Source organism: Zootoca vivipara, chromosome 12 (assembly GCF_963506605.1).
Source record: "Zootoca vivipara chromosome 12, rZooViv1.1, whole genome shotgun sequence".
Taxonomy (NCBI): domain Eukaryota; kingdom Metazoa; phylum Chordata; class Lepidosauria; order Squamata; family Lacertidae; genus Zootoca; species Zootoca vivipara.
This window is the reverse complement of record NC_083287.1, coordinates 18070294-18095115: the sequence shown is the minus strand read 5'-3', so window position 1 is coordinate 18095115 and position 24822 is coordinate 18070294. Positions and strand designations below refer to the sequence as shown.

General features: G+C 45.6%; 1 protein-coding gene across 5 annotated transcripts in view; it reads right to left on the bottom strand.

Annotated features, from left to right (window-relative positions):
• The window catches only part of THRB (thyroid hormone receptor beta), a 202731-nt gene extending 179525 nt beyond the window's left edge, over positions 1–23206 (bottom strand). For 3 of the 5 annotated variants that reach the window (XM_060280665.1, XM_035128987.2, XM_035128993.2), the window contains exon 1: positions 6620–6994. The gene's annotated coding sequence lies outside the window, so the exon portion shown is untranslated. Of the gene's footprint in view, positions 1–6619; positions 6995–16459; positions 18876–23119 lie in introns of those variants that run through there. The other 2 variants (XM_035128990.2, XM_035128988.2) reach the window with 2 other exon arrangements.
• Between the last annotated feature and the right edge of the window lie 1616 nt (positions 23207–24822).

Sequence of the window (24822 nt, the reverse complement as noted above, 5' to 3'; positions counted from 1 at the left end):
TGGCTGAAAATTAGCTTGTGATGCAAATATGAAAGTCACATCTATTTCCTCTGCCCACGTTTGCCCCAGGCCACTCCCTCCATGGGCATGATGTCCCTCAAAAGATGGCCCATGATGGAACGTGGCCCTCAGGCTGAAGAATGGTCACCCTATCTTACACTAGTTTTTTTCCATGACGTGATAGTGAAACCAGAGGTTGAAAAACACCAGCCTACCTACTTTTGTTTTCAAGTAAGGCCTCTGTCACCCAAAACAGAGTAGAAGAAAAGTAAGCTTGGGATCTCAAATGTTGTTAGATGGGCCTTTTAAATTAAACTGTCAGTACCAATAAGAGTGGAGGAAGGGAGAAGCTTGCCTAAAGCTATTTGGCGAGGTCATATAATGGGTAGTGAAATCCAGTGGCCACAGCATAGGAGCAGATGAGTACAATTTTGTACCTGATGGGCTGAATGGGTGGCCTTGGCCAAGGTACAATCTCTCTGCCTCAATTTTCTACCTTGCGTATTTGAAAACTATATGGAACTACCACTGAGGAGGGTGGGCCACCTGTGAAAATTAATGGAATCAAACCAGTATGTAAATAACTTAATACTGTATATAAAGATTAGCAATTGTCACTGTGATCAGGAGACCTTGAGATATACTAACTAAACAGTGCGTAACACAGCAATTTGGGCAGAACTCTTATCTTGATTTTCCCGTGTAGCAAAGCAGCTAAGTAATATTATCATTATTTGTGTAAGGTCATGTAAGAACTGGTGTGGTAGCATTTACAAACGGAGGAACTTTGCCTGCTTAGACCAGGGATCAATTCCCCATTCAGTCAATAAAAACACTATACATCCTATTATTGCCATCCCTTTACAAATCATGAAGAAAACGTCTAGTAAAGGCATCCCCAAACTTCGGCCCTCCAGATGTTTTGGACTACAATTCCCATCTTCCCCGACCACTGGTCCTGTTAGCTAGGGATCATGGGAGTTGTAGGCCAAAACATCTGGAGGGCCGCAGTTTGGGGATGCCTGGTCTAGTACATGTAACTCTGATAAAATGCTCATTTGCATCGCACCTTTACAAAATATAAGAAACAATAAGGTCCCAGCTGGGGCTTCTGGTGTTAAGAAATATTTGCAATCCACAGAGTTCCTTGTCCTTTGCCATCGTTTCTAGCCTCTACTACATCTCCACTTGCTGACTCCAATGCCTTGTGTGCTCATTCCTTTTCTCTGCAAGCCACTGAAATGTTCAAAGTTTGCAATCCCATCTCCTTCCCCCAATGGAATCAACATAGTACAACATCAGGATCCTTTGATTCAGCCAGTGCAGAATGCAAAGTGGGGAGGATGCCCACATGGGGAGGGGAGCTAGCAAGAAATATTTGATGTCAACCATGATGCATGAAGTTCACATCAAGACACATCAAATGACAGCTGCTAAATACAAGCTACTCCAGAATATGCCCATAAGAATCAATGGAAGAGTTAAGGAATAAATCGATTGCAGCCTAAACGGACAACACAAAGTTGGAGATGATGATCTCCAGCCAGATACTAGTGGAAAGGCCATCATACCACAAAAACCATGACTGAAACTGGCTCTCAGTAACTCTGACCAAGTAGACTCCAAATGCTGCACAAACTATGGAGACTCAACTATATTTTCCCCAACATCTTTCCCAGACTCTGTTTGAGGAGGCTTCTTGCCAGGAAGTTGACGGCCTGATCTCTAAAATCTTCTAACCACAGGATCGGACCTACCCTGAGGAATCTTGTTTTGCTGTGGTCCATTAAATACTTGCTTTGTGGCTAAATAAAAGACACAGTGTCTGATGTTGCCAGTCAGACACCTTTAAGGCCCAAGTAAACGTTTTTAAAGGTGTGTTTAACACACCGTATATTATCACAGTCATTTCCTCTTCCTGGTATCAGTTCTGAACCCAACGTGTCAGACTTTAAGACCATGCCTTGGTCAGTAAAAACCATCCCCAGGGCCGTCTTAAGCATATCCTGCGCTGTGGTGCAAATATCTCTCCAGCGCCCCCCCATTTCCCAGAGTTGCCGGCGACTTCAGTCCGGCTCGTTTACATCGTGTGGTCCGACGTGCGGTCGGCGCTGCACATATGCAAGAAGCGCCCAGATTGCAGCCCAGACGGCCTCCCTCTAAGTGCCCGAAGCCCCTTACCTGCCCCCGTCTGGGGAATGTTCGCTACTAAATCCAATTACATTTATACATTAAAGGGGGGATTACACTCCACCTTTCCCTTCCGAAAGGAGTTGGTCAAAGCGGTTAACATGGGAAAAACAAACAGAAAAATAAGCTGTCATTAAAACGATTAGCAAAAACAAAAGCAACATCAAAAACACAACGGTGCAGAGAGCCAAACTAAGAGTAGATAAATTAGATTAAACTCAGCAACAACAGAATCAAAGGTTTGCTTAAAGAGAAATCTCTTCAAACACCAGCTGAATGCAACTAGAGGGGGAGAGATCTGGGCAGAAGATTCCTAACCACTAGACTGGCTGGCTAGAGGAGTTGAGGACGAGCTCCATCGCAAGGGCGAAGACCTCCACCATGGAGGACCCCGCTGTACCCACAAAGGGTTATGCAGGCTTAGTTCAAGAGGTGCCTGTCTTTCCTGTTGGCTGGAGATGGTGACAGATCCAGGAATGGGGTGTTCCATTGGTGGAGGTGGGACAGATGTAGCCTTGAATCCACTGGTTCCATGGAATCTTCATTCTCCATGATCAGAGCTAGCATAATCCCCCCCCAAAAAAAACCAATGGTGAAAACCTGGAGGTTCAGGAGCAAAACAGTGTGTCTCCACCTTCTGTCCTGGCTAGCACAAATACTAGGCTCATCTTATGGTTGTACACTGCCACCAACGATGCAAAGGCAGCGGCACGTTCAGGGAGGATGAAATAGCAAATTTTAAAGGCCAGGTGGATCCACACAGGAGAAGCAGAAAGCCCTTCAAGACACCTGGTCCAAGCTGGTTAGGGCCTTAGGTAACCTGTGGTGTACTGGCCAGGGAAGAAAGTGTCCTTGAGCCTGTCTCGAGTCCTTTCCCTCACCCCTGAATTACTCACCGGCTGCACAGCATATCTGAGAAAGGTGGGACTCAAAGCATCTGAGAAGGAGCGCCTTTCTAGAAGAGTCCCTTCCTTCTTAGAAAGCAAGCAGCAGCTAGACAGATCTTATCAGGAGAATGATTCATCACAGATGGCCCAACTTCTGCAGCCACCAGCAAGAATGGCGACTGTCGTTAACTTGGATATTCCAGTATTGCCACTGCTTCTGTGCTATTTGTAATCAAGAGTCAGAACAAGGATGGGGAAACCGTGGCCCCCCCAAACACTGCCACACTACAACTCCCATCTTCCCTGAGCATTCTGTTAGGGCTGATGGAAGTTGGGGTTCCTCAGTCTCTGGTGGGACCATAGGTTTGGGGTAGGCTACTCCCAAACTGGATTCATTTTGGCCAGCAGCTATCTCTCCATCTAACCCAGGGCGGTCCAACCTTTCATACCAAGCAGGCCTCAATAGTACTTCGACACAGAACCTGTGGGCAGCCCGCTGCCTTGTTGCTCGGCGTGAGGTTGTGAGGCCAAAATTTAACACACACTGCCAGACCTTGCTGCCCTGCCAAGGAGCTAAGGATGTGCGAGGCTCTGTGGTGGTCATGTGGGGTGGTAAAAGCTTTCTGGGAAATGATATATAATGAGCTGAAAAAAATGTTTAAGATATCTTTAAAAAAACAAAAACCAGAGGCTTTTTTGTTAGGCATTATAGGTGCGGAACTACCAGAAGAAAATAAGCAACTGTTTGTGTAGGTAACGACAGCATCAAGGGTGCTTCTTGCCCAGAGATGGAAAGAACTACCGACCAGAGAAGAGTGGCATACCAAGCTGATGGAAGATGCAGAAATGGCAAGACTGGCAGGAAAGATCAGAAAACAGGAAGACCAAGTATTTTTTTTTAAAGGACTGGAATAACTTTCTAACATATTTGAGAGACTCCTGCAGGCACCCCCAAACTTCGGCCCTCCAGATGTTTTGGACTACAATTCCCATCTTCCCCGACCTCTGGTCCTGTTAGCTAGGGATCATGGGATTTGTAGGCCAAAACATCTAGAGGGCTGCAGTTTGGGGATGCCTGGACTACTGTAAACAGTTGGAAGCATTGGCAGGAATACAATGACACCTGCAAAGTAACATGGATTTTGAATATTATGGTTGTATAATAGATAGATCAGTGTTTCTCAACCAGTGTGCCTCCAGATGTTTTGGGACTACAACTCCCATCATTCCTGACCACTGGTCTTGCTAGCTAGGGATGATGGGAGTTGTAGTCCCAAAACATCTGGAGGCACACTGGTTGAGAAACACTGAGATAGATTACAGTAAAAGATGCAGGAATAAAATTTAGAATTTGAACCCACAGAGGGAGGAAAGGGGGTCTCAAGGTTCAAAAGAACCCCCTTTTTAATGTTTGGAAATGTTATATTTATGGTGTACAACTTTTATGTAAAACTAATAAAAATTATTTTTTAAAAAAGTTGAATAAATTATAGCAGAAACCTTTTTTTTAAAGGGATGTGCGAGGCTCTGGCTGGGTCCTACAGCCCTCCCGTCTTCTTCTCAAAGCTGGGAAGGCACTGACTAGGTTTTCGGAAGGAGGCTGCAGGCCTAACTAGGACCCTGTCCGAGCCTCACGCCTCCTTCCCAAAGCCCAGCACCTCACTTACTTGGCTTTGGGAACGCAGCACAAGGGCTCTGGGGGTGGGCATCAAATGTTGCCAAGGACCACCGAAAAAAGACCTTGAGGGCTGTGTGCATGTTGGACCGCCGTGATACCCTATCTCGCTGTTTTCTTTTGAGACTGGAATATTTATTTATTTCCTCATAAGAGCACAAGACAACGTGGAGTGTTCTCCCTTCCCTCTTATATCCTAACAACAACCCTCCGAGGTAGCTTAGACGGAGAGAAAATGGCAAAGCCAACCTCACCCAATGAGCTTCATGGCTGAAGAGGTTCACCACCCCCCAGTCTTCGAACTACAGTGCAAATCTGGTTCTTTATTAGTTACAGGTAGGTAGCCGTGTTGGTATGGCGCAGTGTTCTGAAGAAGTGTGCATGCACACGAAAGCTCATACCTATGACAAACTTAGTTGGTCTCTAAGGTGCTACTGGAAGGAATTTTTTTATTTTTTGTCTGGTTCTTTATTATTATGTTGGCTATCCTGGGTTGAAGGAAGGGGGGGGAAATAAATGTAATAAAGCAGCAATGGATTATTTTATTGATATTAATAAGCTGCCTGGGGGGAGGGAACCTTGTTGAAGCGTGAGATATAAACATTCATAACTAATAATAAACTTTGAGAAATTTTCCCTAAGATGCACTTTTTAAACTGAAGAATTTTTTTATGTTTTTGTCTTGTATTTTTATGCTGCGAACTGCCACCAGATCTGTGGATGAAGGGTGCTAAACAAATATAATAAATAAAAATAAATAAATATTACTAATTAATAGTTTTGGGTTTTCCCCTACTCTTTTGTTAAAAACTTGTTAATTAGCTGGAACTTTTTTCGTGCTTTTTTTTTTAAGTATAGCATTTCTCCTTGTTTATTTGGCACTGCTGCAGAAATAAACCTTGCAAGGGATGCCTTTTCCAAGGAGGCAATTCTGAAGCGCTGCAACTGACAAGCACGCAAGGGGGGAAAGGGAGCCACCCACTTTCCGCAGGGAGGCGTCTCCCGCACCCACCACCCCGAACCCGCCCGGCAGGCAGGCAGGCAGGCGGCAGCGCAGCCGGGGTCCCCGCACCCCAGCCCGCGTCTCCGCGCGCCTCTCCCTCCAGGATCCGCGCTCACACAACTTACTCATCATGGAAACTTCCACCCGCTCCGTGCATCGCGCCCGCACCAACTATGCCAGAGACCTTTCTTTTAAAAACACAGATTTTTCTTTTTGTCAACAACTGAGCAGCATACGCCGTGCGGAGCCATCAAGCCCTTAATAAAAAGGAGGAGGAGGAGGAGGAGGGAGGGAGGGAAATGTATTTTTAATTGCAAAAAATAAATAATCCAAAAGCCCTGTGATGAAATATTCTGCTCCATCCAACAAACGCCAGTCTGGAAAACCCCGCTCGGCTGCTTGAAGGGGGGGGGGTCGGATTTAAACGCGCGCGCGCACATACACACATAAATATAAATATGTACACACACATTCTGCAGCTACTTCCCCCCTCCACATCTTTCCAATGATAAATACTAAAATGCAGAGAGAACGAGGCTCCGCTTCCTCGGTAAACAATCGCAAGGCGCTGCGTGGGAAGCGCGACCGCGGAAAACCTTCGGGGAAAGGAAGGGGGGGGAGACAACAGCACAACCCACCCGGGCGAGAGCGAGCCTACGACGCGCTTCAGACGATCGAAGCCAAGCGGGTGCTAAAAATACCCAACATCTGGCAGCGCGGCGAAGTCCAGCTGTGAACTCCTGCCCCAGAAGTCCGGGTCAGGAGGGGATGATCCGTCGGGTGGACTGGACCCCCCTCCTCCAACAACAACAACTCCGGATTGCCTTGCTTAAAAAAAAAAAAAAAGCCCGGGCACTCACTCACCGCGAGCAAATCCGGCAGCGCGGCCGTCGCGGGTCTCCTCTTGCCTGCGCGTCCTGCCCCGGCTGGGGCTTCTGCCCGTCGAAGGCGCGCCGCTGCTGACGCCGCCGCCGATGGGGGGAGTCCTGCCGCCTCCTCGGCCCTCTGCTCCTTCTCCTCCTTCGCCTTCTTCTCCCCACCTGAGTCCGCCCCAGCCCCACTGCCTTCCCCAGCCGGTTTGTCTGTCTCGGCGCTGGTGACCTGGTTTCCCCCTCTCTCCACGCGCCCCACCGGGAGCCGGAGGCGCAGCGGCGAGGAGGAGGACTCAGCTCCCGTCCGCCCGCCCCACGATCGCCGGGGGTGGGGAGGCAGGCGACGCCCGCGCGCAGCTGGGGGGAAACGGGAATCCGGCTCTGCCCCGCAGGGCGCAGCTGAGCCAGCCAGGCGCGCGTCACGCGTGGATCTGCTCCTGGGGACGCGCAGCAGGCGAGCCCACGGGGAAACCTGCCTCTTGGGCTAAGCTAGGGCTGCCCACCTTTAGGAGCGTGGAGAATCGGGAACCCCGGGGGTCATCTAGACCAACCCCCGGTCACTTATCCAATCGGAAACGGGAGGCTTTAATTGCTGCGCCAGGAGCCCCGGCCGAGGATCCGGCTGCCCTCACTCCCCTGGGGCTGTGTGCTTCATATCTGCCCGGCAAAGGAAGTCGGGGAGAGATGCCTTGCCCAAGTGCCAGACTGTGCCAAGGCGAGGCTTCACATGTGGCGCTGCTGGCGCAGCACTTCCGCAACTCTCCCAAGGGAACCTGGGCCGCTCTCCAGGGGGGATGTTTATACTGCGCTTTTCAAAAAATTATTTAATGCAATTAGATGAATCTCCCACGCACACCCCGGGAAATTTTGGAGGGGTGGGGCAGGGTGGAGCAAGAGCTTAGATGCAGGTCCTTATCTATTTATAAAGAAGATGAAGAGAGCACAATCTGCACAGAGACCCATATATGCTAATTTTATGTTCTTCAGCTTTGTCAGAGAGATTTTTTTTATTGTTAACTGATTTTATAAAATAAGGAATATTTCAAATGCACTAGAAAACTGCAGTAATTTAACAATTATTTCTTTCAATGGTTAAAAAGCAGTTCAGGTTTAGATCTGAGTTTTAAAAATACTTTCCAGTTTAAAAGTGATTCTGAGCTTTTCTTTGGTGCTGCAGATTTTTTAAAAAAATAAATAAATAAATCACCAGCTGAAATTGCAGTTAAATTGCTCTGGTCCTGATTTCCTGACAACACCCTTCGCCATCCTGGTGCCCTCCAGCTGCTGCCAGACTCCAACTCCCATCAGTCCCCCAGCAAGCACAGCTGATGGGAGTTGTATTCTAGCATCATCTGAAGAGCACAAGGTGTGGCAAGCCTAGGTTACAGGTAGCTTTATAAGTTGGCGTTATTGCCTTTCTTATTTGAAACAGGTATACAAATGACAGGATACCTCTCCAGTTTCTGCTTTAATGCAAACAATTATGTTGCTAATTAAAATATGCCCGCAGGGTAACATTCCCAGCTGTGTCCAGGATGTCACAATGCACAGGGCCTTAGACTTGCAACTGAATTACTTTCTCTCTCTCTTGTATTTTTAAGAGTTAAGCGAGTTCCACTTTACCTCTTTCAGCGTTGAGGACTTCAGTACCTAAGAGATGACTCATGTATGGCCTGAAATGTCTGTTGTAAAAGTGTCTGCGAGCTTGTGCATTCTCTCCCATTATAGATCTATACACAGTAATCTTTAATATGAACTATGGCCTAGACCTCCAAACACCAACACAACTGAGGTCTACTTTACGTTTCTGTGGAAGGTAATCTGAGCCTGCCTTTACAGTGGAACCTCGGTTTATGAACACCTCGGTTTACGAATTTTCGGTTTATGAACGCCGCGGACGGATTAATTCACTTTCCATTACTTTCAATGGGAAAGTTTGCTTCAGTTTGTGAACGCTTCAGTTTATGAACAGACTTCCAGAACCAATTGTGTTCATAAACCGAGGTGCCACTGTATCTTTTGTAAACCTACAGTTTGCCTTAAACTTTGTCTTTGTTTTAGTTACAGGTAGGTAGCCGTGTTGGTCTGAGTCGAAGCAAAATAGAAAAAAAAATTCCTTCAGTAGCACCTTAAAGACCAACTAAGTTTTTATTTTGGTATGAGCTTTCGTGTGCAGGGTCTGACACTTCTGTTTCTAGTGTATCTGAAGAAGTGTGCATGCACACGAAAGCTCATACCAAAATAAAAACTTAGTTGGTCTTTAAGGTGCTACTGAAGGAATTTTTTTCTATTTTGTCTTTGTTGTTAGGTAATAACGTTATTTCTCCCCACACTAAAACACACACACACATCTTCCTCGGCTGGAGTGCAACATTTCCATGTGCCCAGGTCACAAGCGCTTCCTCTCATGCCCTGAATTAACCAACTGGCAGGTGCAATTCATTGCCGTGCCAGAAAACGAAACAGGGCAAGTATACATGCAAATGGCGCAGCTGTTAGGGTGCTTCTCAGGAGCATGGATCTATACACATAAAAAGCTCAGTCCCATATTTGGGGGAGACTTTTCCAGATACAGTAGCTTGAGGGTTACTGGGGGGGGGGTCAGTAAGCCAACCATATTGTCACAGTGGCGCTGGTGGCTACTCTAGAGTAACGACTCCTCACAGCTCTGCATTTTTATCCTTTTATTTAGTGCCGTCTATTTACAGTGCTGAAACAGTGCTATGTACATGTTGTCAGTCGGGTGCAGAACCTCCGAATGGAGATTCCCGCCTTTTCCTCCAGCAAAGAAGCCTGGGGATACTAAATCTCCGCCCACGACGTTTCCTGCGTAATTCCGGGGTCGCTGGGATCGGTCTTCTTCCCGCTGTTTCCCTGCTTCCCCCTTCCGTTCCCAAGCGGCGCCTGGGCTCGGCTACCTTGCCCAAGCCCTGGCTCCTACTTCCTGATTCCTCGCTAGAGACATCCCCCTCCCCGCTCCCACTTGCGCTTGGCGACGAGATTGTGGTTAAGATGGGAGGCGGCTGTCTATAGCTTCTGTCCCTCACACATATGAATGATCAATGGTGACAAAATTTCTGTGGAAGAAAGAACCAGATAATGCAGAATTCTGACAGCAACCCTCCAATATCCTTTTTCTGGCTGAGAACATACATTTTGTCTTCCCTTTTATACTTCCTGACATAGGAATTACTTGCATGCCATTGATAATGTAGTGATGGCCAAGACATACGCAGTGATTGTTTCATTTAAGGCTCAGTCTCTCCATTTTTGCTTTCCAGGAGAGGCTGGTATACTGGGACATTGCCCTAATTGAGATGTCAAGCACAAACAAAAAAAAACCCCAAAATCTCAACGCCACGCTCTTTCCTGTCGTGTTGACATTCATCTCTTTCCATTTGAGTTTATAGTCAATCACAGTCAGAAAAGCATGAGACTCTTAATCTCAGGGTTGTGGGTTCAAGTCTCACGTTGGGCAAAAGAGTCCTGCATTGCAGGGGGTTGGCCTAGATGTCCCTTGTGGTCCCTTCCGACGCTACCATTCTATGATTTGCTGTGATTCTTATTCTCTAGCCCAGGCACGTCCAACAGGTAGATCGTGATCTACTGGTAGATCACTGGACATCTGTGGTAGATCACTGGTAGATCAGTGGCTCCCCCCAAAGAAGCTGAACAACTTTGGCTCCCCTAAAAAAAGCTCAACATTTTGGCCCTTCACCCCCTAAAACGGGCCTTCCCTTCTCCCTAAAAGAAGCTCAACAAGTTTGACCTGAACACCCAAGAAACGGACTTCCCTCTTCCCTAAAAAATGTTCAACAACTATGACCTGAACCCCCCAAAAGGGGGTAGATCACTGCTAGTCTTTAACTCTGTGAGTAGACTGCAGTCTCTTGGGAGTTGGCCACCCCTGCTCTAGCCAGTCAAGTTCTCTACACTGGTTCAGCCACTCCCAATCCAAAAGCACTGCTACAGCCAAGAGGTCCTCCCCATCTGCTTCCCTGAAGAAGAAGAAACATGATAAATGTATATGTAACTAGAGCTGCAGGCTCCTTATCCCTAGTTTTGCAGGTTCCCCCAGCCTCCTGGCATCATTGTGGCAATCCATCCACAGAATATAACATTTGTAGGGCTGCTGCTACATGGGCATAGTTGGAGGGTGCAGGGGGACAGCTGCCCCCCATCAAGTAAATAAATAAATAAAAATACTTAACTGACCAATTGTGTCACAGATAACTTGGTTCTGCCCCCCCACACACATAAAGCCCCCCCCAAAAAAATGAAGCCCATGTGCTGCCATGGCAGACCCATTAGCCTTGTAATTTGTTCTGGACATGCTCAGAGCTGTTTTCTTGAAGGCCACACCACCACACAGCTCGTAGCACTTTGAGGGACGTGTGGAGGTTTGCTATTCCTGTTTATCTTTAAGTTCCAAAAATTGTTTCTGTATGTATGGGTGTTTGACAGGCCACTGTGAGGACAGAATGATGGACCTTTGACCTGACCAAAGTGGGACTCCTATGTTCTTATGCAAACCACTTGGCGCAACTGCAGAACTGGATTATCAACCAGTTGCTGTGGTTAGCTAAAATACTGACTGTAAGATCTGCTATTCGCACAAAGGATACCTGTTATGGAATCATCTTATTAAGTATCAACAGAGGTTCCTCATTCGGGAGGCAGGTGCACTCTGCGCATGCTTACGCCACTGATTTCTGAGGTCCTAGTTCCTAACAATGCCTCCCCTGCACAAGTCAGAGGGTGCTGAGGTGTGAGAGAAGGAGTTCGTTGTACTAATATTTCCAAATTTCAGCACCCAAAGTTCTTAGCTTTGTGCCCTTGTACAAGTAAAAGAAACATACTAAATTATAGCACTCTCTGGAGCATCTGAGTTTTTTCCAGTGCAAACTGAATTTCCCCCCAGTGCAAGTTATGCTTTTCCAATTCAGAATTTTCTGCAAAACCCAAACCACTGCTTCAGGTGCATGTGTGGTAGCTTCCCGGGACTTCTTCTTCTTCCTTGGTGATCACTCGTAGCCAAGTAAGATTGCCTTCCATAAACACGGTTTTAACAATGGGTCTGTAAGTGACTGTGGAGGCCAATTCTGGATCCACACGTCCTTCCACAGTGGGGACATTGGTTTCCATGCGGGAGGTGATCACGGTGTGGATTTGCCAAGCATGCCTTCCTCTTAGCACGTTCCTGGGACATGCAACCAGGAAGGAAAACACACTGTCCAGACTTCCATGCTTATGAAGTACACACTTTTCAAATAGGGAGATGATAATGTATGCTGGGAAACGTAATGTGTGGAGCATCCACAAGCCTTCATTAAATCCATTAAACACAAATGAATTTAAAGGACTCTCGACAGACGTGAAATGCAACAGGACATTTTGCTTCCCTATCGACCTGTCAGAAATAATCTCTAACTCAGACGTCATTTACATCCAAATTCTTTTCCCCCTGGAAGGAAGATAATGGGTGCTAATGTGCTTTCTCTGTGATGAGGCAAAGTAGGATGTTTCGAGCTCAAGACAAGATTTAGTATATCTAAAGGATGAATAGCTAAGAGGATATCGTAATATTAGTGCAACAGTTGTGAAAGAATGGTTTGTTGTTATTTTCCAAATACCCTGCCCATCATTTCACCATTTATCACAACATGGTGTTGGATCCATTCAACACCAAGACAACTGCTCTTGTCCTCAATGGGACAAATTAGTTAGGAGTTAACTCGTCCCCCTTACTTCATTTGGAACCAAGGGCAGATAAATTGAGATGACTCCATCCTCTCAGTATTTTCCAGGAGGGATTAAAGCACATATGGGAACTTCAGTTTTGTGCAATTGAAGTGAATTATATGATCTGGAAGGTTGGAGAACCCTCCAGAACAATGTGGGAAGTGCGGCTGGAATCTGCAGGCAGGAGTGGGAAGTGGCAAAAATGGCCTCCTAGCCCATAGGAATACCCAATTTGCATCACTTCCATGAATGGAAGGAGCCCTTACATTCACATAACAGCACATCTGGATCCAACCCATTGATTCAAGACAGGCTGGAGGAGTATAAAAAGGGCACAATATAGCCTTCATAAAGGTGAAATATTAGCTAAGAGGTTTGGACACCTGCTAGGTATAAAAACAATGACTAATCTTTAAAAAAAATTAACTGCAGGAATATTGAGAGGTACTTGCAATTTCATATCATTTAATGTTGATGATTGAATTAAAATATAAATTGAGTCTCTCTCCTTCTGCCAAGAATGAGTCACATACAAACATAATGAAACCAGAAATGGAAAGAACTCTCCTACAATGTGAATGTGGGCGAGCTTCTCAAAAAACTTCTAATTTTTAAAAATGTCTACACTAGCTGGCAAGATCAATACGAAGCCAGCCGCATGATTTGTTTTTGTGCCTTCACCATAAGCAGGAGAGCAAGTCATATAAATCAATGCTGACATTAATTTTTTAAACGCCTTTATTCCTATATGAGTACATCAAAGAAAATGAAGGGGGGGGGAAGAATCCCAAACATTAAGTGAGTCACAGTTACAAAAGGAAGGCAACAGTGTGTTAATCCCTTCACGTAGGATTAGCTAAGGGGAACGAGCTACCATTGTCCTTAAATAACCCTGTCATTTTCGGGGTTGCTGAATAGTGACTACAGCATGCTAACATGATAAATACACACTATTTTGAAATCATCAAAAAGCAGACATGGGGATGTGTCACGAACAGTGAAATCATGCCTGGGTGCCTTGTTTTCATTGTGTTAAGTAACACTCCAGCAAGGTTCACCCCTAGTGATGTCAGTAACTTCCACCCTGGTATAGTAATGCCATTATAGAGCGGCAGAAAACAATTACAGCCTTCAGTTTCAGCAGCAGACAAATTAGCAACTGCCCGTTTTTGGAACATGCAACAGTTTTAAGGCACATGACTCCTGTTTTTCCAACAACAACTACCAAGCGCGAGATTAGCAAAACCAACTTTACCAGATTATCTCCACCAGCTCCTTTGCATTCTTCCCTACCTCTGCTTGAGGCGGTAGAGCCGGGTCACACACAGGTGATAGTGGAAAGGTTTCTAGGTAAAGTCCCAGCCTGGCCAATTAGCCCCTGATTAATCATCTGATCCATGGTGAGTAGTGGGAGAAACTATGTGCACCTGAGAAGAAGCACTGTTTCATTCCTCAAAATCCCACTGATCAGCAAGCATCTCCTGTTGGCTTCAGTATCAGGTCACAGGATTAAGATATCTGACGTTTCCCTACCGAGGAAGAGGGTGATCCTGTTGGTCCACAATCCATATCAGAAGGAGTGCTGGATTATACCCTGTGGAGGCTCCTAAGGGCCCACCACTCTGGTGGGATCACATTGAACTAAGAAAGCTTGGTTGTAATTTTCTTTCAAGATCAAATCAATATGATTTGCCTGCTCTGGCTATTGGGCAATCCTGCACCGATCAGAAGTACAGGAGGATTCCGTACCAGTGTTGAGATACAGTGTTTGAATCAAAGGCCATGTATCTTTGGAAAAGTAGTGCTAGTACAACTGAAACTCAAAATCAAGTAGTTCTTAAAGCCAGAATGGGTACGTAGCACAGTTTTCTATCTAACAAACTTGAAGAATATTTTTTGTAATTCAAAACAGGATTTAAAACAAATTAATTTCTGGTTTCTGTGCATGCATCTTCCGCATAACTAAGCATCAAACACCTCAATCTTTTGCACATGCTGAAATGTTGATAACTGTAACTCCTAACTTGCTGAAGAAACTGTAAATGCAATGATTTTGCAACTTGTTTTAGGTGCTACATTCCCCTCCCCCCAAACAAGCGGCCATATTTAAGCCTTGTTGCACTTTCTTTACCCTCCTGCCCTACCTTCTGACAACTTGGCTGGCATACAGCTGTTGTTTGGCATATGAGATTTTCATTTGAGTTAATGTAACATCTGTACTGATACCTGAATAAGTGGGTCATGCTGGCAGTGGCATCCTGGAGCTAACTGAAGCTACGTCTAGCCATGGCTCACACTGCAAAATGTATAGCTATAAATTCATGTTTGCTGTCAAATATTCTAACAGCATATACTGTAATTCATTTCAACTTATTACTAATATTTCTAATATTTCAACTAATACTAATATTCAACTTATTACTAATACTTCAGCACAACATAGCTAATTTTCCACCGCAATATTCTGGTCTTTGGAAGATAAAACATCTAATATTATAGCCCATACCATGGACATCCCCTGCTATTCCAATATCTTACTGGTATTATTTCAAGCTTTTATTCTTGCTATGCCATATTTTGTGCATCAAATTATTAGACGTGCTGAGCAAACTAAAAATAGAATATACCACACTGTTTTCCTTTCTAATACTTTCTTTACCATGCCATATCAGATAGATTTCCCCCCCCCCCAAAAAAAGAGGAACAAGATGTGTATGTAAGCATGAACGTCAAAATAAAAACAAAAATGGAGGGGGGAGGCCAAGGAGGTAAAATGAGAAGCTTACTACTACTGCACAGTGCACATTGCCTGAACAAAAATCTTCTTTTCCTTTGCGTGCAAAAGCTCAGGAGAGACCTTGCGTGGATGCACATAGCAAGGAGAAAATGTCCTCCTGAAATCAAAAGGGTCTAAAAATCTTAAGCAGGAAAAATAGCAGAGCATATTCACTTTCAACCTATCGGTTTTAAAAGTGCAACTACTGTACTCTCACAGAATATGACAACTTCCATCTCCATATGTCTTGTTGCAAACTCATGAGATTACAACCAACGTATTTACTGCAATGATTTCCACAGAAAAATCATGCAGTTTAACACAGCCTTGCTAATGACTGTTTAGGAAGCATTCTCACCGGGCCCATTCAGCTCTGCTGCTCCTCCACCTCTTCCTCTGTCACGATCTTCTGCTGCCTTTTCTGTTTCTTCATGTACCATTTAATCATATGCTGCCCCTTCCAAGCTAGGCCTGACCACTGGCTCACCTCTATTGCACTGTTGTAGAGTATCGTACATATGTGATCTCCCTCCCTCCCCTCTAGAGGGTGATGGGCGAGAGGTTGCAATGGAGCAACAAAAAGGGAAATGTTCCATTATTTATGTGACAAATACTTGAAAAAAGGACTATTGCATCACCTCTTAAATCACCTCTGCTTTAGGCTAAACATACCCAACTTCCTCAACCTTTACTCATAAGGCTTGGTCTCCAGGCTTCTCACCCTGGGTATTTGTCATCCTCCTGACATGCCCTAGTTTGTTCTTGTACTTTTTAGGCTGCGATTCCCAGAACAGGACAAAGGAAGGTAAGGTCTGCCCAAAGCAGAATAGAATGATACCATGACTTCTCATGATCCAGACACTATAATTCAGCTGTTTAAGGCTGTGGTCCCATGCCCCCTTACCTGGAAGTAAGCCCTATTGAATGAGGTTGACTTCTGAGAAGGCATGTATAGAATTACGTTGTCAGCCTAATTAAGTTTGCAATCGAAACTTACGTTTTCTCCTTAATAAGTGCTGCTGATTTCAACTGAGTTTATTTCCCTAGCTAGCGTATAGAGGATTGCACCCTGAAGAATTACCAGAATGTTTTATTTACCACCCGAACTTAAAAAACAAAAAAACCCGCTGCTCCAAAACAAATTGCTTATTACTGTTAATTACAGCACCTACTTCCTCACACAGAAATAAGCACTAACAAAACTCTGCTCTGTGAAGCTTTTATAACATTTCTGTTTCAAAATCCTCTTTTCAAAATGCTAATTGATCCTCTAAATGAACTTTATTAATCATTGATGGAAAACTGGCAGCCTACCTATTAGTGCCGGCTTTGGCAACCGCCTTAAAGTGTCCAATTAGGTCGAAGTGTCCAATCAAGAAATCTCTGGAAAGAAATTAGGGCAGAATCTTTAAGCCTAATTCGCTTCGGAGCAGGGTAGAAAAAGTAACACAGATAAATTCACACGATGTTGTGGGTGGGGTGGAGAATGGTAGAAAACAGTGCCTGAGAGTTTAGAGTTTGGTGCTCCTGTTATGATACTGCACTTAATACAGTCGAACAATTTCCCACTTGCCTGCTCACCTGGAGTGAGACACAATTGCCCCTTGAAGAGCGGACAAGCGGCAAAGTCCAAATCCATTCAGTTTCTTCCCCTTACGAGCATCATGCCTGTCTGTCATGCCTTCATGATCCTGTTAAGAGGCCTGTTTCCAGTTTCCCCATATCAATGAAAGTAGTTAATTTTCTGCCAAATGAGCAGATGCAGTAACGATGCAATCCTATAACAGAAAGTACCACTATCTTTCTTACTTCCAGGCAAGTGTGTGTGTTTAGGATTGCAGAGAAATTGAAAGCCTTAATATTTTAAATATATACCTCCGCTATATTTCATAAATACATAAACAATTATCCCACTTTAAGGATCTATTTGTAGGTGTTGCGATGAGCCCTTTTTGGAGACATCAGCAATCATAACAGAGTAGATCCTGCAAGCAAGTATTTTTCTGCAAGCGATTCTGGCCTCAGTCCAATTTCAATAACAGTTGTTTTAATTTGGAAACAACTATTCCTAATGTATCATTAAGCTCTGAGCTCAAAAATCTGACAGGTCTGCTCCATACTTTCACTCAGCCACTTGCCCACATATTATTTTCTACACTGTTTTTGTGCTTAACATGCCCCCCCCCCAAAATTAAAAACACCTGTATGCCAGTTAACTTTTTCTTTTTTCGACAATACACAACGCTTTTGAAACTATAGTTCAGTATCGGTCAGTTGTTTCGCGGGGGTGGGGGGAGGGAACCAGCTGTAGAGAATTACTCATGGCCACTGAAATGTCGCTAAGATTTTTGCAGTACTCGGCTGTCAGTTTTGTGACTGCAGAATAAAATATTTAATATTTGTTTTACTTCTAGATTATCTGTAGTAGGCATGTACATATGCATACCCTCCAACATTTCTCCGATAAAAATAGGGATGTTGTTGTTGTTGTTGTTGTTGTTGTTGTTGTTGTTGTTGTTGTTGTTCCATTTATACCCTGCCCATCTGACTGGGAAGCAAATTCTATCCTGTGCTGACATATTCAAAATGTAATTCATTCAAACATACATGTTAAAAAAACATACTGTATATAGAAACATAATAAAAAGTTAAATGTTTAAAAAGCTTCCCTATAAAGGGCTGCCTTCACATGGCTTGGGGGTTGGATAATTCTATACCCTTCTCCATTTCTCAGAGGACAATAGGGACGTCCTAAGGAAAAGCAGGACATTCCAGGATCAAACCAGAAACCAGGGTGGCTTCTGTAAATCTGGGGCTGCCCCTGGAAAATAGGGACACTTCAACAGTCTGCATATGCAGCCTTTGAGGCCATATATAACTTAAACTGCAGCATTCTGGCATTCCACTGGGTTTATTCTATACCCTTGGCTTTTCAGCCTCAAGCAACCTGCTAAACCGAAGGCGTTGTGAACAATCTGGCGGACTGCCACATCAGGTTGTCATGTCACACACATGGCCTGTAGGTTACGTGTTGTGTAGGCCTGCTCCAAAGACATAATTTACTATAATTTAACTTGCTATGGCAAAAGGGTCAACAGTGCTTTTGTTGCACACAGTGGACAATTTCATTAATTATAATAATTAAAGCATTCAGCCTCTGGAACAGGAAAAAATTGTGTGGTGTGGGGCTGAGACACAAATGTCTTGCTGTCCTTTCCAGATTTCCTGGCTCTGCGCTGTGAAAACTTTGATTTGTCTGTACTTTTAAAAAAAAGTTTCAAAAAAAGAACACCCCTCTTTTCGGCCATAGTGTCTCGTATCAATACTACCCGTAAATAATTATATAATATGAAACAATATAAGTCGCAATTTATCCTTAAAACACACAGGTGTTAGTGATTGGCTGAATTGTAACAGTTGTGCAAAGGACCTCTATAACGTTACGCCATTGACAAAGATCTAGAACAATGTCGCAGTTATATTGCACAGTATAAAGTATTTTCCCCATATGAGAGCGTAAGTAGAGCTGTTGTTTACCAGCAAAGAGAACCAGACATCTATGGGAAACCCACAAGCAGAAGACAAAAGGCAATAGCTCTCTTTCCTGTGGCTTCTCGGCAGTTTCTATACAGAGGTATAAAGGCTTCTCGAGGTAACATATAGTTATCATGATTTGTAGCCATTAATAGGCTTAACTTTGAGGAATTTAAGTCTATTTTCCTGCTTGCAGGCTTCCTACAGGCATCTGGTTAGCCCAGGCATAGGCAACCTTGGCTCTCCAGATGTTTTGGAACTACAACTCCCATGATCCCTGACCACTGGCCCTGTTAGCTAGGGATCATGGGAGTTGTAGTTCCAAAACATCTGGAGAGCCAAGGTTGCCTATGGCTGGGTTAGCCACTGAAAACAGGATGCCACTGGCAAGCAGAAAGCAGCAAAAAGGACATTCAAAGACCTTATTGATGCCCAGATGAGTGGGGTGGGGGAGAATCCTTTGCAGTCTGAGGGCCGCATTCCATTCGGGACAACCTTTCAGGGGCCACATGCAAGTGGTGGGCGGGGCCCAAGGCAAAAGTGGGTGGACCCACCAACGCACATTGCACCTTTATATACACTAGTGGCCAAAATTGTGGAAACTTTTTGGAAAAAGTGTATTTCTGAGGTTTGATGGCTCATAACACCACTTTCTTTTGGAGCAATACCATAATAATACATCGATGGAAAGATAATTTAATGAAGAATGTAATGCAACAAAGTTTGTTCAGTTATCTCTATTCTATCCAAAGTTACAGTATAGCCAAATAACCAGAAAAAGGAAGCACAACTTGCTTAGGTTGATATGCAGTAGCTTTCCTTCATTTGAATGTAGCCAATGAGCAGGAGTGTTAAGAGAGCCGATCAGGTGTTACGAGCCATCAAACCTCGAAAATACACTCTTTTCCCAAAGGGTTTCCACAATTTTGGCCACTAGTGTAGGTCACACTTGCACACTTCTTTCTGTTCTCCATCCAGGAAGGCAAAAAGGCACAGCTCAGCCAGGCCAAAACACTCGGTGACAGTGCAAAACACTCATAGCCAGGAAGAGGGGCCGAGCTGAGAAGAGTTTGAGCAAGGTAGAGAAGTTTGGAGAGCCTTTGCACAACTGTCCTTTGCGCAACTGTTATCTTGGTTCCAAGATCTGAGTTCCCCACTCCTGATTGGGGGAAACAGACACAACAGGAAGAGCCATGGTACCGTTCTCTTATAGAAAATTAAGCTGGTGTTCTTTTAGGCAGAGATTTCCCTCTGCGCCCACCTCCCACAGTGAAGAGATAGAGCTCAGTAGGTAGAACATGAGACTGTCTCGACAAGAGTGGTGCATGCTCTGGTTATCTTCCACTTGGGACTACTGCAAGGTGCTCTACATGGGGCTACCTTTGAAGGTGACCCGGAAACTGCAACTAATTCAGAATGTGGCAGCTAGTCTGGTATCTGGGAGTGGCTGCCAAGACCACATAACACTGGTCCCGAAAGACCTACATTGGCTCCCAGTATGTTTCCGAGCACAATTCAAAGTGTTGGTGTGTTGGTGCTGATCTTTAAAGCCCTAAAGGGCACCGGCCCAGTATACCTGAAGAAGCGTCTCCACCCCCATCATTTAGCCCGGACACTGAGATCCAGCGCCGAGGGTCTTCTGGCGGTTCCCTCGCTGCAAATAGTGAGGTTACAGAAAACCAAGCAGAGGGCCTTCTCGGTAGTGGCGCCCAGCCTGTGGAACGCCCTCCCATCAGATGTCAAGGAAATAAACAATTACCTGACTTTTAAAAGAGATCTGAAGGCAGCCCTGTTTAGGGAAATTTTTAATGTTTGATGTTTTATCGTGTTTTTAATATTCCGTTGGGAGCCGTCAATAGTGGCTGGGGAGATATAAATAAATTATTATTATTATTATTACTCTTAAATCTTAGGTTCCCCTTAGATTGGGCAAAAGATTCCTAAATTGTGGGCGGGGTGGACTAGATGACCCTCAGGACCCCTTCCAACTTGACAGTTCTATGATTCTATGAACACATTGGAACTATAACCCTGCATTGCACATTGTTTTGTGCGCAAAGCCCTGAACTCAAGATGGTAAGCTAGATTTCAACAGACAGCAGTTATATTAAAAAAGATTGTTGGAGTAAATAGATGGAAAAATTGAATGTCCTCGACAACCCTATACTACCATTAGCAAACTCCCAACCAACGTCAGTAGTTTATTTAGGAAATTCCTGTGGCCAGGAGGGCACATAGAACTATCTGGAAGCAGCAGGAGGTAAATCATGTTTCATACTTGGCAAACGATACACAAACCTACCAAGGGAGAGGGAGCAGATCTTTTGCGGCATCCTTTTAATCAGCAATCGCATAGGTCATTTCAACTCTGCTCATCTCCTTTTGCCATTTTAAACTCTAGCAGACAACACAAAATGTTGACTATGAAAGCAGAATCCCTCTTCCTGACTGTCAAACGAAAGACAGCTAAAATCCAGCGTTTCGTGGAACGAGGCCTGACATACTTCTGTCTGACTTCTCTGCTCATATTTGGATGAGGAAGACTGGAATACCCTCAGGGAGGTCAGCTACCAAGTCACATCTGATTTAATTATCAGTGATGGGAACATGCAAATTTTGATCCCAACTTCCACTTAAGAGTTTAGCGCCTCAATAAATTCTGAGGATGCCTCTCCAACCAGATGCGTTGTCCCAACACTTCCTGAACCAAAGAAAGGCAACAATTTGTACCTTTACAACACAACTCCCTTTGTTTAGATTCCCCCCCCCTTTCACTAACCCCCAAAGTTTAACACAATAGACCGGGTAGGACACCACACTGCCTAATTTCAGCTGTCTTGAAGGGGAGCAGCTAGGAATCGAGGACAACCTACCATACTTTAACTAGAAAACCACCGTTAACAAATAGGTAAGTATCACCTACTGGCTTGTCTGCCCACCAACCTTTTTCTGTTGGTTTCTAGCATCCCTGCCTCAATCTGAAAGAGCTTGACAATCTGACAGCCCTAATTTTAAACCTGGAAAAGGTGCTCCTTCAGAGTGCATATGCAAAATCTTAACCTAAAAACCATAGGAAATTGCAGTACATGAAGTCAGATCATTGGTCGGTCTAGCTGTGTTTTCTACACCAGGACTTGGGGGTCTGCGGCCTTCCAGGCATAGCAACTTTTGCCTTTTGCATGACAGGCCTGCAGCCCACCTTATAAAAGGTATGGTTTGCACCTGTTGCTCTGCCGGCCATAAGCGTAGCCGGGATTTTTGTGGGGGAGGCAGAACCTCAGTTTGCTATGTATTTTTTTATTGAATTTTACTGACTGGTGGAGCAGATGCCCCTCCCCCCTCCGGCTATGCCCATGCTGCTGGCTTTGGCATTTATTTATTTATTTATTGCCTCAGGTCCTGCTTACTATTGGGCAAACCATAATTAGCTCAGTCAGTAGAGCATGAGACTCTTAATCTCACGGTTCGAGCCCTGCGTTGGGCAAAAGATTCCTGCATCGCAGGGGGTTGGACTAGATAACCCCCGGGGTCCCTTCCAACTCTACCATTCTGTGGTTCCATAATCCGGAAAGTTGCCCACGAGGGAATGTGGTCGGGGAGTGGGGTAGAAAGGGTTTCTCCCCCACCTCGGACTCTGCCCTACACACAACTGACTGAGGAGCTTAAACCCCATTGATCTGAGTGGGATTTGCGTTGGGCCCCATTCACACATTACTAAATTCCGGAGGAAGTCTTGTTTCCTGCCCACAGGGCTGGGAGAGAAAGAGCCCAGCTTTCCCTTGTGGTATGGGCGCATCCCAGCCCCATTCCCACCTCGAGGTGGCGAGGGGAGCAAGCCCCATGCAATAAATGCAACGACGCTTTTTTAGTTTCCGAGGGAAACGCGCTGAAACACGGGATCATCACACTTCGCGAGCTGTCAGCTCTCCGAGGGCTGACTAATCCGCTTTAATCATCTTGAAAGGGGGCCAAGTAGTCGCTTTCTGCGGTTTTGTCCTGGCCGAGCCACTTCCTTTTCCAACCGCCCTTGTCGCCGCCGCTGGAGAAACTAATCAGCTCTTAATGATCCACGTGCAGGAGATGAGAGGCGCTCCGTCCTCCTCCTCCTCTCCTCGAAAGAAGCAGAACCGCGGAGTCGGGAGGGTCCAGGGGTCATCTAGACCAACCCCGCGCAACGCGCGCACATAATCTTTTTCTCTCCCTCCCTTGGGCCACATCATTAGAAACTCCCATTTCTATCCTCCGGGCCTCCTCGTTTGCCGCGTTACGAAGTTCCCTTCCTGCCTGCCTCCAGTCTCCGCCTCCATCCGCGTCGCGCTCGCTTTTGCAAAGCAACCCCCTCCGGGAAGGGGAAGGGAGAGACGGGTGGGGTGGGGGGAGGAGGAGGAGGGCCGGAGGGCGGCCCGCCGGGCAGGGGGCGCGAAGGTAGGAGGGCCTCACCTGCCAAGCGCGGCCTCGGAAGACCAAAAGCGAGACGCCGGCGAGGCTGCGGCGCTTCCCACGGCGAGAGGCGGCCTGTGTCCTCGAGTGACCCGGTCGGGGGCGGGAGGGAGAGCGAGGAGGGAGGCAGCGAAAGGGAGAGCGCGCAGGCGAGTGAGTGACACAAATGGAGCAGGACGCCGGGTTCTCTGGGCAAAACAGAGGCGGCTCTTTCCTCGCTGGGCTCATTCTCTCTTCTCTCTCTCCCCCCGCCCCCTCTACTTTCGCTTGCCCCGACACGCGTCGGCTGGTTCACACGACAGGGCGAAACTCGCAGGCTGATGTTCGGGAATGCAGCCGCGCTGAAGGCGGCGGCGGCGGGCGCAGCTGAATTGCTTTCTCTTGCCCCGGCGATACGCGCCGGCTGTTTCACACGACCGGCGGAACTCGCAGCTAGACTGCTTTCGCAGGCTGAAGTTCGGGGATGCGGGCGCGCTGAAGAAGACGCCAAATCCTCGCCCCAATATATATAGCCTATTGTTTTTATTAAAGTTGTTTGATGTGTGTTGCAAAACACAGGGAAAGGTACATTGACTGCCCCCTCCCCTTATTAAAGTATATGCCGGCACCTATCCTGCCCATGTTTCCACGAAAAGGGGCCAGTTCAGGAAAGTGGGAAATCAATACAAATCTGATGTTCTACCCCCACCTAACAAAAGCCTGCCCCCCACCCCTAAACAAAAATCCTGGCTATGACCAGGGGCCAGTTCCCCAGTCGGGTGTGTGGACAGGTCTGTATCGACTTAAACCTTTAAATTGCTCTGCAGCCCAGGTTCTTAGCTGGTGGTGCCCTCAGGGCAGAGGCCTCCTTGCCCTGGCCCATAGGAGCCAACTCCTAGGAGCCGAGGTACCTTCAACCCCACCCCCAATAAAATATTTGATGTTTGGATCTAATGGTTACAGCATGAAGAGCATTATGGACTTAATCGGAAGCATTCACATTTCTTTTTATTTCTGTTTGTTACATTGTATATAGGCATATTAAATTATATGTAGGTAGCAACAATTTGGAACACAGATATGAGCAGTTTGTAAACTTGAATGCTACCTTTTTGCTTCATGGGAAATTCTTTGCTATTTGTATTTTCTTTCTTATTATTTTCTTTCTTTATAAACTCAATAAAGATACAATTTTTGGGGGGGGAAATTGAGGGGGTTAGTTGATGGACATTGTCATTCAAATGGTGTGCGTGAGGCTCATTATATAAGGTGGGGCTTACTCCGCCCCGCCCCCAATATTTCAATTTATGGCACCCTGGCATAGAGTTGTGCCTTAGAGCTTAGTGTTGCCCAGGTTCTTAGCTGGTGGTGCCATCATGGCAGGGGGCTGCAGAAGGGCGCCTAAAAGCAGCATAGCTGGGTTACCAGATTTGGAAAGAGATTAAGTCTTATCACAACGGCTGTGTTCTACATCTGTCTGATTGTGGGGAGCCAGGGCCAGATTTAGATGAAGAGAGGCCCTAGGCTACTCCACTTGTGGGGGCCCTCCGCATCCCCCACCCTCACAACTAGAAGAAAATGGAAGAGTGTTTTTCTCCTCTAAAGGACATAAAATGTTATTGTTAAATTCCATGGTGATTTTAAAAAATGCATAAAATCAAACTTTTGCAATAACTGAACTTTGTACAGGTAAGTAGCCGTGTTGCTCTGACGTAGTCAAAACA